The 14,581-nt window shown below is 40.4% G+C and overlaps 1 protein-coding gene and 1 long non-coding RNA gene across 2 annotated transcripts in view; one reads left to right on the forward strand and one right to left on the reverse strand.

The window, feature by feature from the left end:
• The window catches only part of zfhx4 (zinc finger homeobox 4), a 288,103-nt gene that overhangs the window by 164,246 nt on the left and 109,276 nt on the right, over nucleotides 1-14,581 (forward strand). The gene's annotated exons all lie outside the window — the stretch shown is intronic.
• Nucleotides 5,545-14,581, reverse strand: part of LOC122866228 — a 28,996-nt gene continuing 19,959 nt past the window's right edge. The window contains exon 2 of the long non-coding RNA XR_006375654.1: nucleotides 5,545-9,484. This is a non-coding gene — a long non-coding RNA (uncharacterized LOC122866228). The remainder of the gene's footprint in view (nucleotides 9,485-14,581) is intronic.

Here is a 14,581-nt window from a genome sequence, read left to right on the forward strand (position 1 = left end):
TTTCCAAACCCAAGCTCACAAGCCCCCAGCTCCCGGTGGGTGTAGCGGACAGAGTGTGGGACCTAAATGACTATTTGAGCACCACATCCATGTGTCCTGTAGCCCAAAGTGTCAGGTTGATTACTCACCGCTGACCATGATGAGTCAGCAATAATTCATTAGCGGCCTGAGAGCACGGTTGGGATGGCAGCTGGGGGTCAGGGTTAGAGTTGGAGGTCATATGGGAGGTACTGCTCACTGAATTAAAATAAGTGGCTAGCCTTGGAACGTGTGCTATCAAAACATTTGACATTTGGTGGAATTCAGTGGGGACGTGAAATGCCAAATGTCAAAGAAATGGAAAACATTTATTCAAAAGATATAGATAACAAGCAAACTGAAAAAAATCAAGACCTGGTAAAACAGGGCATCCAAATATTGTTGCTGATGTGTTCCTCTCAGAAGAGTTTGCATTTTATATGTGATGTGGCTGAACACCAACATTGCCATCAAAACTACATTTATAAATCTTTTATATTCATATATCCTTATTTTAAGGTAGACACAGAATGGACAAAATATTAAGATACCCTTAAATCTGATATTACTTTGCAGCTGCTTTTGCATAATCTCCCGTTTCTCTAATTCTTCTATGATTTGTGTACGTGTCTTTACAGTGCATCTTCTTTTTTGTGATTTGTGCACACTTGATTATGGAAATCAGTAATGGAACATGGTTTTTACCCAGATTTGCCTCATCAAGTGACGCTAATATCATAATGCACATTCCATTCTCTGCGCACAAAAGAAAAACAAACCAGTCTTCATTTTACTTTTTTGTACTTTTACATTTTTTCATGCCTCCAAAAAAAAAAACTCATCATGCTTCACAAGGTTGGCTCATAGGCTACAACTGTTTTTACATTAGATTAAATTTAGCTCTAGATGGAAAGCCTAGAAAGGTCAGTGGGTGAGATACTCCTGTTTCATAAACTAATCAAACCTGACAACCCCATCAAAAAGGTCCAAGCAACTGCTGACAGATTCTAAAAGAAATTTGACTGTGTTTGTGTGTGAGTGTGTGCATTTACTTCTACGGTGTGTGCGTCCATGACTGTGTGGATGTACGGCTGTACCTGCTAGAGTGTGCCTGCTACTCTGGGGTGTCTGTCACTAGCCTTCATCACATTACCATACAGCCATGACATCTCTGCCAGCCTTCTGAAGCCTCAAATCTGATAAAAACAGAGATAAATCTGATCTCTGATCTTCCTGATAAATATGATAAGACCTGCTCCAGGTTAATGGACCTTGACACCTATCAGGGCCCCAGGAACCACTGATCCTGGATCAGAGGTGGAAGAGAGAGGAGTAAGAGGGAGTAAGACCCGGGGGGGGGGGGTTAGTAGAACCTGCCCTAGAGACTGGGCTTGGATGACAGCCATGACTGGGTGACGGTCCAAAGCTCCTTGCAAAGCCCCCCTCTCTTGTCTGTGGGAGAGAGGAGGGACTCATTCTCAGTCATTCACGCACGCACACACACACACACACATACACACACAACTTTCTGTTTCTCCTTTCCTGTTTTTAATTCTCCCATCCTATCTCTCTTCTCTTTTGTCTCTCTCACATATTCTTGTAGAATCTCAATCTCTTCTATTTCTGTTTTCTCTCTCTCTCTCACACACACACACACACACACACACACACACACACACACACACTCAGGGATCTCGGGGATATATAGGGGTGTGGTAGAGCTAGTGATGGGGCTCTGCTTTGATGCCCAGTGGGAGATTACAGGGCCAAGAAGCAGAGATAAAAGTACAACCGAAACACAGGTATCTGCTCTTGCTTATGCCTTACAAACACATTCACACATACACTTACACACATCCATGACACATTTTCCGAGTAGGCCTAGGATGCACACACACAGACACACACCTACATACACACTAACATCTAATGGCTAGTCAGTGACACAGAGGTCTTAGCCCCTGTCTGCCAGTCCTCATTTGTTTCCCAGCCCCTCCTATGTGTGTGTAGCAGTAGCACTCGCTACCGGGTGTCTTGTTACTCCTCAGAAGGTCTATTGATTTAACTCTTGCCACAATCTATAACACTATTGTCTTGCCTTAAGTGTCTCATCTGTACAATTCACTGGCAGGAGTCTATACATCAAAAACTCTGCCTGCTTAAGTATATTGGTATTCTGCAACATGCTGGGAATTCCTTTTTTTTCTCAGTGAATTTTACATTTCTTGCACACAACACCTTACTTTTTTACCTACCTTCTACCTGAAAGCAACAAATAACCCTGGTATTCCGATAGAAAAAGGCAATCACCTTTTCTGGTATCTGAGAAATGCTTTCTTGCGAGCAGTCTACACACTCAGATGTTACGCTGAAAACATTACAGTCCAATATTCTTTACAATAATTGTAAGCCCTCTATTGATATTGCTTTTATACCTTTCTGAAGCATTAGCAATAGGAACTATAAAGAATATAAGTACTTACATAGTTATTTAATTGATGCAAGTGCAATATTTTGCAAGCTTTAGCCCACGGTGCACAAGGTTACCTTTCAGAATCTGGCAAGATCTTACCACTGATTACCGTCAAGTGGCAACTCAATACAAATGAACAAGGGACTTTGGCCTCTTCTGAGCAGTATTAATTCATCTGGTAAGAAGAGAGACAAGGATGGGTGGCTGGGGTGTTGCACTGAAGCTGAATAGCAAAATTTGATGCAGTTTCTTTACCTTTTTAGAGATGGAAGCATCTTTGAAGATCTATACTTCTGTGTTACAGTGTTAAATGTGTCCAATGTTGTGAGGTTTCTGAGAAACAGTTGCTTGAGGGGTACCATTAGGTTTCTGCTGCTATATGGCCTGCAAATTTGTAAGCAGGTAATTGATAACAGAGGTTTTGAGTAACAAAATGCTCCAAAATATTACTTGGCCTTGCTCGCACAAAAACTTAACCTGGGAAACAAAAACCACTGTAACGCACTGACAAAAAGGAGTAAACAGAGCTTTGCGTTTCTCCTGATTGTTATTGGAGCTTCACGTGTTTGACTGGAATAGCCGGAGTATATATTACAGAACTGCAGGAAAACTGTACAACTGTTATACATTTGTTTGTAAATGTGCACATTTACAAGCCTAGTAGTAAATCTGGTCAGTGTTAAAGAATGTTAAAGAACAAGCTCCACACTACATCTTTTGAGCTCTAAGAATTAAAGGTTCACTTCTGTTGAAATGACTGCACTGTGTTTTAATGTGGGAGAGATGGAGCGCGTATATATGTATTTTACACACATGTGGACTGGCCTATTTATTCAACTGAGATCTGTGAGACACGGAAGATTGATTCATGTAACTTGTCAGCATCATAAGGTAATGTTAGCTACTTATTACAGTCAAAGTTTTGGATAAATCATTGATAAAGCATTTGAGAGATGCATTCCATTCCACAGCTACCATAACATACAGTACATATGGTAGTATGCTGTGTCAGTCCATTTGGACACCAAATGTCAATTCAAACTATCTATGGACGATCCCAGAGCAAAGTATACATTTTGAATAAAATTATCTACCTTGAACCACAACACACTGGTTTCTTTCAGAGAGTTTCAGGTTGTGAATCCATAAATCACTTTATGCAATTTATTTTGTTTGTTTGTTTTTTCATTTCTCTCAGTCTATCATTCTAGTGTCTGTTTCCTCTCCATACTGAATTAGCCTTCAGGTTTATTTTTTATCTTTCTCTCCATGTTGCTAGTGCACTCTGCCACTGATCTCCATCTGCCAGTCCGTCTATCTCACCATCACATTAAGAACCTAACCTAACCTCAGATCTGGTTGTCACGGTGAGGGCCTCTGTCACCGTGGAGACATCAGCAGTGCAATCCGCGGGAGGTCCATGTACCTCATCCTAGTTACCGTTGTCGGGCTCAGCAGGAAATGACACAGGCCCAGTGAGAAGGGGTAGTGATTAGAGCGAGACAGGGTTATGGAGATGCCATTACACTGGGAAATGATCAGAAGTGTTTCATTAGGAGCCACAAATACAAGATGAGTGTCCAACATCAGTACACAAACTGTAGTGACATTACAGTGATATTCATCGTGCTTTAATATAAAGCCACTAATTAAAACAATTCAATGTCTATCTATCCATCTATTGTGAAAAATAGCACACATTTTCACAAATTATTCATTCCATCTCTGTATTGGTCCAGAATATTTACACTGGAAATCAAATTCTGTTGTTGTTTGTGGTACAGGCATGAATAAAAACATGAGGGTGATTTTCCAAGGTAGAATAATGTGCCATTGGCGCCTTTTCCTCTGTAGTTCCATTGCCCTAAAATGAGGCCGGTCAGATGTGGAGTGATGGTGTTCCATGGTGGTATTATACGATCGCTAACTACCCGCACGCTTCCTTCACCCTCTCCCGTGCTCCCTCTTTCTTTTGCTGTATCCCTCCTGCCTCATTTTAGCCTCACCCCGGTGTCCAAATACTAAAACCAGCCATTTTGGATCCGCATCACTGTCATTCCATTATGATGGGAGCATGCAAGCGTGCACGCATATGTGCACAGATCACAAATATGTATGGAGTAATGCACACATGGCCACACGCTGACATTGTTTCACGATGGTAAAATCTCCTGCAAAAATATCTAACATTGTGAAATCAGTTTGTGATAGAAAGATATTGTAGCTACTATATGCTGACAGGCATTCGGCATTATAGCAGTTTTAAATATCAGTATACAGCACAGCTGGAAGGGAACATGGTATACTGTGACTCCCCAGATCTATTTCCATAGTGGCCTAATTGGACTGATACTCCACATAAAGTAAATACATATGGGTGCACTATAAATATATCCTTTGACTAGACTACTGGCACCATCACTGTAGTAAATACATAATTTAACCAGTGTTCACTATCCAAATGTTGTGTTGCACTCTCTACCTTTGCATGATGTATCATTGGTCTTGTTGTCCTTGAAACGTGTTAGAATGTCTTTTATTAGTCTATAAGCCATCGATATGTCTCACAGAACATTCCTCCATTCCTCCTTTGAATAGGCAGCACATCGGAGGCAGACTGTTCATTTATCCAAGCTGAAGGTTTCTGTTGAATGTAAAAACGTGCCTACGCAAAGTAATGTCCATAGTAGTCACTTGGTCCTTGGATGATGGCTATGTTAAGATGGCAGATAGAGAAAGAAATCCTCCCCAGCCGTGCCTTCATCTTTGATATGCAGGCCCTCCTCACATATGGCTCCCTCTATGAAGATTTAACGCGTTTGTTTATATATATTTACACACACATTTTTATTAGAGGGAATTATGTCTTGGAAATGTCAAGGTTAATTTCCTGGTAAGGAGAGAGGGTGAGACAAGGGGGCAAGGCCTGCAACGAGGAGAGGAATGTGGAGGATTTGAACGTGTGTGTGTGTGTGTGTGTGTGTGTGTGTGTCACTTGGTGGGTGCATGTCTGTGTGAAACAACCACACAAGAGAGAAGGACAGAGGCCCATGTAGGAAGGATAGAAATACCTTTATTATTATCATGTGTGTCATAGCAAGCAGTTGTTCAGATTTAGGAGGAGAAAGAGAGCAAGAGAGAAAAGAGAGTGAAAGACAAGGATCAAGAGAGGAAAGGGATGTGATGCAGGAGAGTACACAGGAAATATTTTCATCCTTTCAGCTCAGGCTACATACCTGCTAGAAAAAGAGGATAAACAGGGAGGGCAAAGATAAAGAAAAAAGGCAAAAATATATATTCTTCTGGTGTTAAAACAATGTAATGTAAGTATATTTTCTCCAACAAGTTAATTCCAGTCAAGCACAAAAATTATTTACATGTAAAATGTATTACCCAGAAACACTAATGCAGTAATTTCAGTGAAATCATGAATTAACAAAACTGTATGGAATGCAGTCATGATAAGTTTTAACCACACCGTGATGACAGTGAAAGTTTAGACACCACGGAACAGAACAAGAAAAAGGTGAGTTGGATAAAATAGTTGGTATTCAGTCAAAAACAGAATATCACTGTACCTTGACGTGCACAAACAAACAATAAAGTGCATGTCGCTGTTTCATTCTGTGCCCCTGCCTTCTCTCTTCCTTCCATCCAATTTACCCTCTTTCTTTCTGTTTGGTGAGACATTTTCCCCTCTGCTACAATGCCAACGTCGTGTTCAGAGCTTTTCTACATAAGTGTTTCATGTCACTCCTTTTCCCCTAAAACACACTTGCCTATTCCGTGTGTTCTTGGTCTTATATTTGGGTTTGAGAGTGGATAGGTAACATTAAAGAGCTATCACTTTCTCTCTCTGTCATTCCCCTCCTTCATACACCATTTGATCTGAAGCCAGATATGGCTTTTAGATGTGGATGTGGATGCACACACACACACACACACACACACACACACACACACACACACACACGGGATACCTGCATGCAAACACATGCACTAGCGCAAACAATTTGCACACACTCTGACTGACAGATAAGCAGTTTGAGGGAACACACGCACACGCAAACATGTGCAAAAACACACCTTTATCTCGCAAGGCTTTTATTTTGTGTATTTCTTCCAAGCCAAACATCAAAAGGCGAATACCATCTCACATCACACAGACAAACAACAATATTACAATCCTCGGTACTCGACAATGGCATTTTCAAATGCCTCACCCATGACAACTTGTGGAATGGGTTGAAGGAAAGGAGGATTCAAACAAACAGACATGAATACACAACAAATATCACCTACAGCCAATAAAATATGCATGGCAGAGGACGACTACCTTTAAACTGACTACTGTCAGAATAAATAACACGCACAACAAAAACACAATAACAGTGACTGTCTTCCACAGGTGTTTGTCTGTCTTCATATTCTATTCCGTTCATGTTCTATTTTCGCACTTATGTGTGCGTGCATGTTTGAGTTCTCAAATATAACACAGCTCAATAATGTGATGTCAAAGTGCATGAGAAGCTCCGATTATTAGACGAGTTGCAAGGAAAAACAAAAGCAGAAGAGGAAAAAAGTATTTTTTACCCCCATATTTTTCTCACTTCTTTGTTTTATACAAATATTCATGACACCCATTCATAATATCTTAAAATACAACAACGTCTTAAAATGACATAAATCATTTCAACAGAATTACGGGGATCCGCAGTACTCTCCAAATGTTCAAGTACAAAATGTTCTGAAAGTCCAAATTAATGCACTCTGATTTTAAGAATGTGTCTGTCAGAAAAACCTTGATATGTTAGATCCCAATAACTCATCTTTTCTTTTACTCCTGCCTTTGTTCAGTCTCTTTCTGATCTGTAATTGAAAAAGCATTCCATTTTTATTTTTCACCGCTATCCAAAGGCTAAATCCAAAACACCAGCCAAGAGGTTAGCCTGGTCACCTGGCACCCACAGGCACTCTTTCTCTCTCTCTCTCTATTTCACACACACACACGCACGCACGCACGCACGCACGCACGCACGCACGCACGCACGCACGCACACATACACACATATACACACACCTGGCTGCTGTGCTTCAATAAACTGTAAATTCCTCCTCTGCGCTTACCGTACCCAAGCTAACCCTTTAAAAGTCACCCGCCTCCACCTTGTAATGCATGAACACACACACACACACACACACACACACACACACACACATATATTTACCCACAGTCACACACAACAAGCCCAAACACACAAAAAAACAATGTGGCTTAGTGGATGGTATCAAATTTAGTGGCCAAGGGGATCTGGCTAGGGTCGTAAATCTATATCTAACATGTGAGAAAATCTCTACATGAATATCTGGAGACACAGAGGGAGAGAGAGACAGAGAGACAGACAGCAGGATACAGAGAGATAGACAAAGGAGAAAAAAAACAGAAAGCAAACTAAGAGTCTTGTAGAGAGAAGGACAGCCACAAGCAGCATCAGTAGGAGACAAGGTACAGAAAGAAAAAAACAAGCAAATGCAGGACGGTAGAAAAACTGAGTGGGAGAGTGGGCGACAAAGCACAGTGGAGGAGAGAAGGAATAAGTAAGAGAGATAAAGATAAACCGGCAGAGGGAGAAATAGAAAGATAGACGGAGCAAGAGAGTAACAGACGGAGAGTATGACAGCGAGAGATATTTGGGTGGAGAGACCAACCGAGAGACAGTAGGAAGGCTGAGAGAGAGCCACAGACAGACAGACAGAGAGCGAGAGAGATACATGACCCCTCTCTCTCTAACAATGGCTCTTCATGTGGTGCCCAGCTTAGCAGGCGAGCCGCTGGAATCAGGAATGTGGAATGTGGGATTTCAGGCTTGGAAGTGATAGCTACTGTCTGTGTGTAATATTTAGGGCCGACACAGGGAGCCTCTGGCACGCCATGAAACACACAGACGGCACTGCTTTTTCTGCTGCAAGTCGGTTTATGTCTCTCGCATGTATGTGTGTACAGAAGTGTAGAAACATTTGTGCACAGAGATAGTTATGTATGTACAATATTGTAGGTCATCTTAAAAATTGTCTATGTTTAGGAAAAACACTACTGTATTTTTCTTTTCACTGAATTGTCTCTACAGTCATATCATTTCTGTCAATTTAATAATAGTTGTGGTAGAAGAAATATCCAGGACTTTTACTAAAGTAAAAGTAGCAATACCACAATGTAAAAATACTCTTCAAGTAAAGTAAAATTCTGCTTTCAAAATTCTGTCTTAAGTAAAAATGTACTAAAAATATCAAAAGTATCATATACTATTATAAAAACATATTATAAACGTATTATTGGATTGATGCATTATTTGAAACAGCATTTTAATGTATCTAGTTGAGATTAGGCTAATTTTAATGACTTTATGTACTGTTGAATAGTTTAATCTATAACATCATATTTTAATTGTTGATCATATTTTGTATGAAAATATGAATCGGCAAAGTAACTATCTGTGAAATATATGTAGTGAAGTTAAAAGTACATTATTTACCTCTAAAATGTAGTGGAGTGGAAGTATAGTAGTATAGTAGAAAGTAGCATAAAATGGTTCAGTATTAAAAGGATAATAATTGAGTAAATGTACTCGGTTACTGTCTACCACTGTTGTATGAATGAATATCATAAACATATATAGAGCACCTAATGAGCGTCCAAACTCAGTTCCACAAATAAAAGTTGAGCAAACCTTGTTCGGGTGAGTCTGATCTCCCTGAGTTATGAATAAATAAATAGTTGCAAGTATCCACACATACTGTTGTTAGTCTTTGTCTCTCACTCTTCGTCTCTCTCTCTCTCTCTCTCACACGGAGCTAACGCACACACTGCTGCTAACACAGGAGACAGTTGTTGCTGGCCGCCCCAATGCCTGTCATGGCTGTTAGGCCAAATCCCATGAATTATGGCTCTTCCAGATGTAAGAGATTTCTAAGCTGCCTCCAACGGCCTGCGGTCTGTGGTGAGAGAGAGAGGGAGAGAGAGAGACAGGAAAACAGAAAGAGAGAGAGATTTGGGTTTATGCAGTGTCATCCAAAAATCCATCTTCCTTTCTCTATCCCTCATCTTTATTATCTTTCTGTATTCTATCAGTAGAAAAACTGTCATTACTTCAAATTACCTTTGGACAAAAATATTATGTCACTTATCACACATTAGAAATTTCTTATGAATATGTGACTTATATCTGTACAAAATAGTGACTACCTAGCATGCTCATATTTTTTAAAAGAGGGCTGGAAATTGGATATTTTTGGAGGAATATATTTTTACAGTTGAATGGTGGTGTCTGTGTGAAATGAAATCACGACACATTCTACATTTTCCATTTCTATTTATTACCTGTTGGCGATGTTTTGGATGTAAAATCGTATCCTATTTAATGTACCTGTGCAACAATGGCATGCGTATTTACATATTCATCTTAAATGATCACATTGATTATCAGACACTATTTAGTAGCCATCATACATTTCTTAAAAACTACCAGTTGCTGCAGGATTATTGATACATTGATCATTTTGTCTGACCAGTGCATTAGTTTAATTTCCCCGGACGCACGTCAACACTTAAAATTCAACCCCCATCGTTCTCTTACTTAGTTTGCTCTGTTCTCACTCTTTCTCTCATTAGTACTTCGTAACCAGACAGTTTATTTGAAATTATGAAAGCATTACACTCTCTGATGTAGCAGTTTAAAAATCAATAGCTGAAACCCTAGCCGCCTCACTTAAGCCCTCTCCTATGGCAAAGGGGATGTCTCTTTCTCCCTCTCTCTTAAATGGTAATTTCATTTGCAGTCACTAAGACCTCACCGATAATTACCAATGCCCTGAGAGAGAAAGGCAAGTGAAAGAGAGAGGGGAGAGATGGGAGACAGGAGAGGGTAAGAGGAGAGATGGATTAAGAAAGGAGAGTGAATGCCAGTCATTAGAAAAGCTTTCCTCTCTCCCTCCTTTGATCAGAGTTAAGAACACATTGCCTTCGCTCTATCGCTCCCTGACACCAACCTCTGAAAAGAAAAGATGGAGCACAGGAGGAGGGGGGGGGGAAAGGTGAGTGAGGAATAGACCCACAAAAAATTATCCCTGAAGTCTTAAATAGCAGGCCTTAATTTTGACATTGAACCCTTTCTGTTCTTGGGTTACAGCGGGGCCGTCCATTTTCAGAAAGCTCCACCATCCATTTTTCCCCCCTTTTTCATCTCTTAAATGAACTAATCAGAAAGAGGAATATGAAGTGTCCTGCAGGATCCATTTCACTAGAAGCATATGGCAATGATTGATGGGGGACAACTTTGACTTTCCCAGGTCGTCCTCCTTGCACACATCTGGGAGCATGCAATAATTCTCTTAATTTTAGATCCCGTCTCTTCCTTCTGCTCTTTCTTTTTCTATCCCCTTTTTTCCAAAGAACTTCAATTTCACTTTGGCAAAAAAAAGCCTCCTCTTAGCCTATCCCTCCTCTTTCTCTCTCACTCTCTCAAGGCTAACACAACCAGTCATTCTAGCTGAAATAAAGGTACCGTAGTGGTTGCCAGATGTTTATAAGGACTGTTGGGGCAATCCCCTTGTTTTTTTATGGCTCCCATGATTTTTCTTTCTTGCTTAAAAAAGCCTTAAGAACCACTTATGTCATGGTAACTGGATTTACCATATGTGTAATGCTAGTTGATATTTCATCATGACAAATACTGTAAAAGAGCCACAAGGAATATGAGTTACCTGTGTTTATTGCTTTTGAATGGATTTCAGTCTGAAGGCAGCTTCTTTTACTAAAAACCGCACATCCTGAGATTTATGCACATCCAGTTCACACTAAGGACAAGCAAAGAAAAGATATTTCTGCTTTGTTTCAGTTTGGTTGTTCAATTAATTCAAAGCTAAATGTAATATAATGAAGCTAAAAAGTTAAAAAGAAAATGATCTGATTCATCATTCAAAGCCATTTTAAATTCCAACAAGCTTTAACTTGTTTTCAGTATGTTATTGGGGAGACAACCATCTCAAACCTCCCCGACAGCAACTGGGCCTTGTTAGCTGTGCATTGAAATCATCTTTGACTCTGGGTTTACAATAACAGAGTAGAACTTTGACCACTAAATGCTTTCAGGAAACCCACCCGTCCTCCTGCCATGTGATGATCCCACCTCTGAAATATTCAGCACCATTAACATTCCGATGGGTATCATCCCCTTTCAGACACAATTCGCTCTGCTCTTCAGACCTGTGGGCCAAGGCAGGGAGAGGCCCAGAGCAGATGCTATCTGCTCTCATTCTTCACACAATCTCACCTCTTCAAAACGGCCACTTATAAGTGTTAAATTTGTTGCAGAGGAAACGATACTGACTGGATCTTTTTTTTTTAACTAAGAATAAATTAATATAAAAAGATTTAAGATGAAAATATTTGCTGAAGTGTAGGTGCTGAAATATTTGAATTTGGTTTCATTAATAACCCACTCAAGGAGATTTACATTTAATTTAATTGCATGTTGTTTTAACAGAATTTTTACTTTAGCTTGTTTCAACTTACTTGAGCTTATTTTGTTGTTCAGATAGTGTTCTGTTATCTTTAAATACTCAACCACTAAAAACGTCCATCAGTTTCATTGGCCAATAAAGCTAAAATGTGTTTGATCTTAATTGCTAATGATGTGACTATGTGGGTAAATTGTTTTGCCAATCAAATCTTGTGTCCTCTCCTATACTTATAGAGACAGCTGCTTTATAGGTATAGCTGCTTTTAATTTGTCAAGCCTCACAATTGAACTGTCCACAATTAGCTAGGTGTGTGTGTGTGTCGAGATTCGTGTGTGTGTGCTGTCTTTAATCATGTGTGATCATGTGAGAGACCGTGCACTACACTTTGAGTACAATTAGCCAGGCATTTAGGCATCTTAATTGGTGACATTCGATCTCAGGCACTCGCTGATGAACCACTTAGCAGCAGACTTATGGATTAGCACCCGGCACAGCTCTCTCTTCTCAGATGTAACTAACAGGTCAGGAATTAGTGCTCCTAACACTGCCTTACAAATGAAGACAGCTGTATTGACTAACATGGAAAACGACTTTCTCTTCCAGTTTACTTTTGCTAGATTCAGTCTCCTCTTCAAGTCTTACTCCTGTCCTCTCTTCTTATCAGCTCACGTCATGTGTTTTTGCTTCTTATCAGCTGAAGCAAGCTTTTGTTTACATTTTGCTCTCTCCTGGACGATTTCAACCGCCATGTTGGCAGCGGGCCGTGACAGTATTTGGCGTTTTGTTGTCATGGCGCTCAAGCTGTCTCAGTTGTCTGGGCAACATGCGCCGGGGCTCATGGGAGCCTCATAAATGTCATGTATCGACGGAACCGCTTGGGAGAGCAGGAAGTCCTTGCCAAAAAGAAGATAGATAGAGCGCCACTGGTGTCGGGGATGCCATGTTGCATTAAATCATATTTGCGCACGCTAATGCAGACATGCACATGCACACTTGTACAGATGTGCATGCAATCATGCATACAAATACACTGACACTTGCCAACATTTATGCTTGTAAACAGGTAGGTATGCATGCAGTGATCTTCAACAAAACATATACAGATATTACAGATGTGTGAACAAACTCTTCCTCCTCTACCTTTTATTCTTGCCCTCCCCTTTTAAAATAACCTCTGTTCAAGGAGCCGATTCAGCAGCCACCCCACCCCGCCCTCTGTAGGTGTGTCACATTTTTGCCACACTTTCCCCTCCCCAGGTCACTGTCATGTGCCTGGACCTACTGAGCACAGACGCTTTAAACAGGAGAGACAGCACTTGTCCGTTAGATTAGCGTGTCCCCGACGTCACATGCCTCCGCCTGCACACGTCACCACTTGTCTGGAGGTGCCTGTCGAGGTTCATTAGAAAATGCCAAGATTTAAAGAACAGAGAAATTTTGTCAAAAGGTAGACAAAAATCTCTGGGATGCATGTAATGTGTTTTCACTGAATGTGGGAACATATATTTGATTTGATGTTGTATGTTGTGTAATTCCTGGTATGAAAATAGTTTTTTTCCCCAGTTTTTTCAATAAAAATGCCTTTAGAATTTTTTTTTCTGATCAGAAATAAATTTTCCTGACCCCACATCATTATTATTCAACACAAAACACATATTCTAACCAACAAAGCAACTCCAGGCCGAGGCGAGGGCCAGTCGGCATTTCAAACGCCCCTGAGATTCCAGATATTCTAATACCGTGGGACCTCCTCTCATATTTATTGTGGGAATCAGAATTTATGATGAGTAAATTGGGCTTCTTCATCTGTGTGCCGGGGGGGTTGCAACATGCGGCCGAGATGGCTTGACTTATTGATTACAGGGAGCAGTATGCCCCATTTCAAAGGGAAGGAGAGCCCCCGCCACGCAACTTCTGAGAATTAATTTGCCCGGCATGGGCCTTCATGAGAAACACATGTCCATACACACACATAGAAATGCAAGCATAGACACAAACAGGCACACAAAAACCAAAGCCTGCAGGTAAAAGAATAAAAAAAACAACAAAAAAAACCCAGCTACACATGCATGCAGCCCCCTCCAACACACATAAACACACACACTTACATACATGAGACCAATTTTTGCAGTGCTCCAGGTGACAAGACAAGGCCATTCTGTTATAACCAAAGATTGTAATCGTACTTGCTGGCACGGGCATAAACACACACTCAGGCATCTCAGACATTCTCCCTCTGTCAGAAAGTTAAAATTTCATTTTATTTTTTCACAGAAACAATAGTTCATTTGTACCTTGTGTTTCTGAATTTCAAATGTGAAATGTTTGAAACCTGTTTTTTTCATTATTCCCTATTTTAAATTTAGGCTATTTTTCGGGGGCAATAACAAATGAAAGAGGAAAAAAGAAGAAATACAAACCCTGTGTCTTTAAAAATCTTTTTTTGGCCTTTCAACCTTTCACATAAAGTAACATCCAGTGACACTGTAACTGTACTGGAAGCAAATATGACTCCGACACGGTCCCATCCAAAGCGTTTCTCCAGATCGAGCCACAGCTGAACTATCAGTG

Source organism: Siniperca chuatsi, linkage group LG19 (genome assembly GCF_020085105.1).
Source record: "Siniperca chuatsi isolate FFG_IHB_CAS linkage group LG19, ASM2008510v1, whole genome shotgun sequence".
In the NCBI taxonomy this organism is placed as follows: Eukaryota; Metazoa; Chordata; class Actinopteri; order Centrarchiformes; family Sinipercidae; genus Siniperca; species Siniperca chuatsi.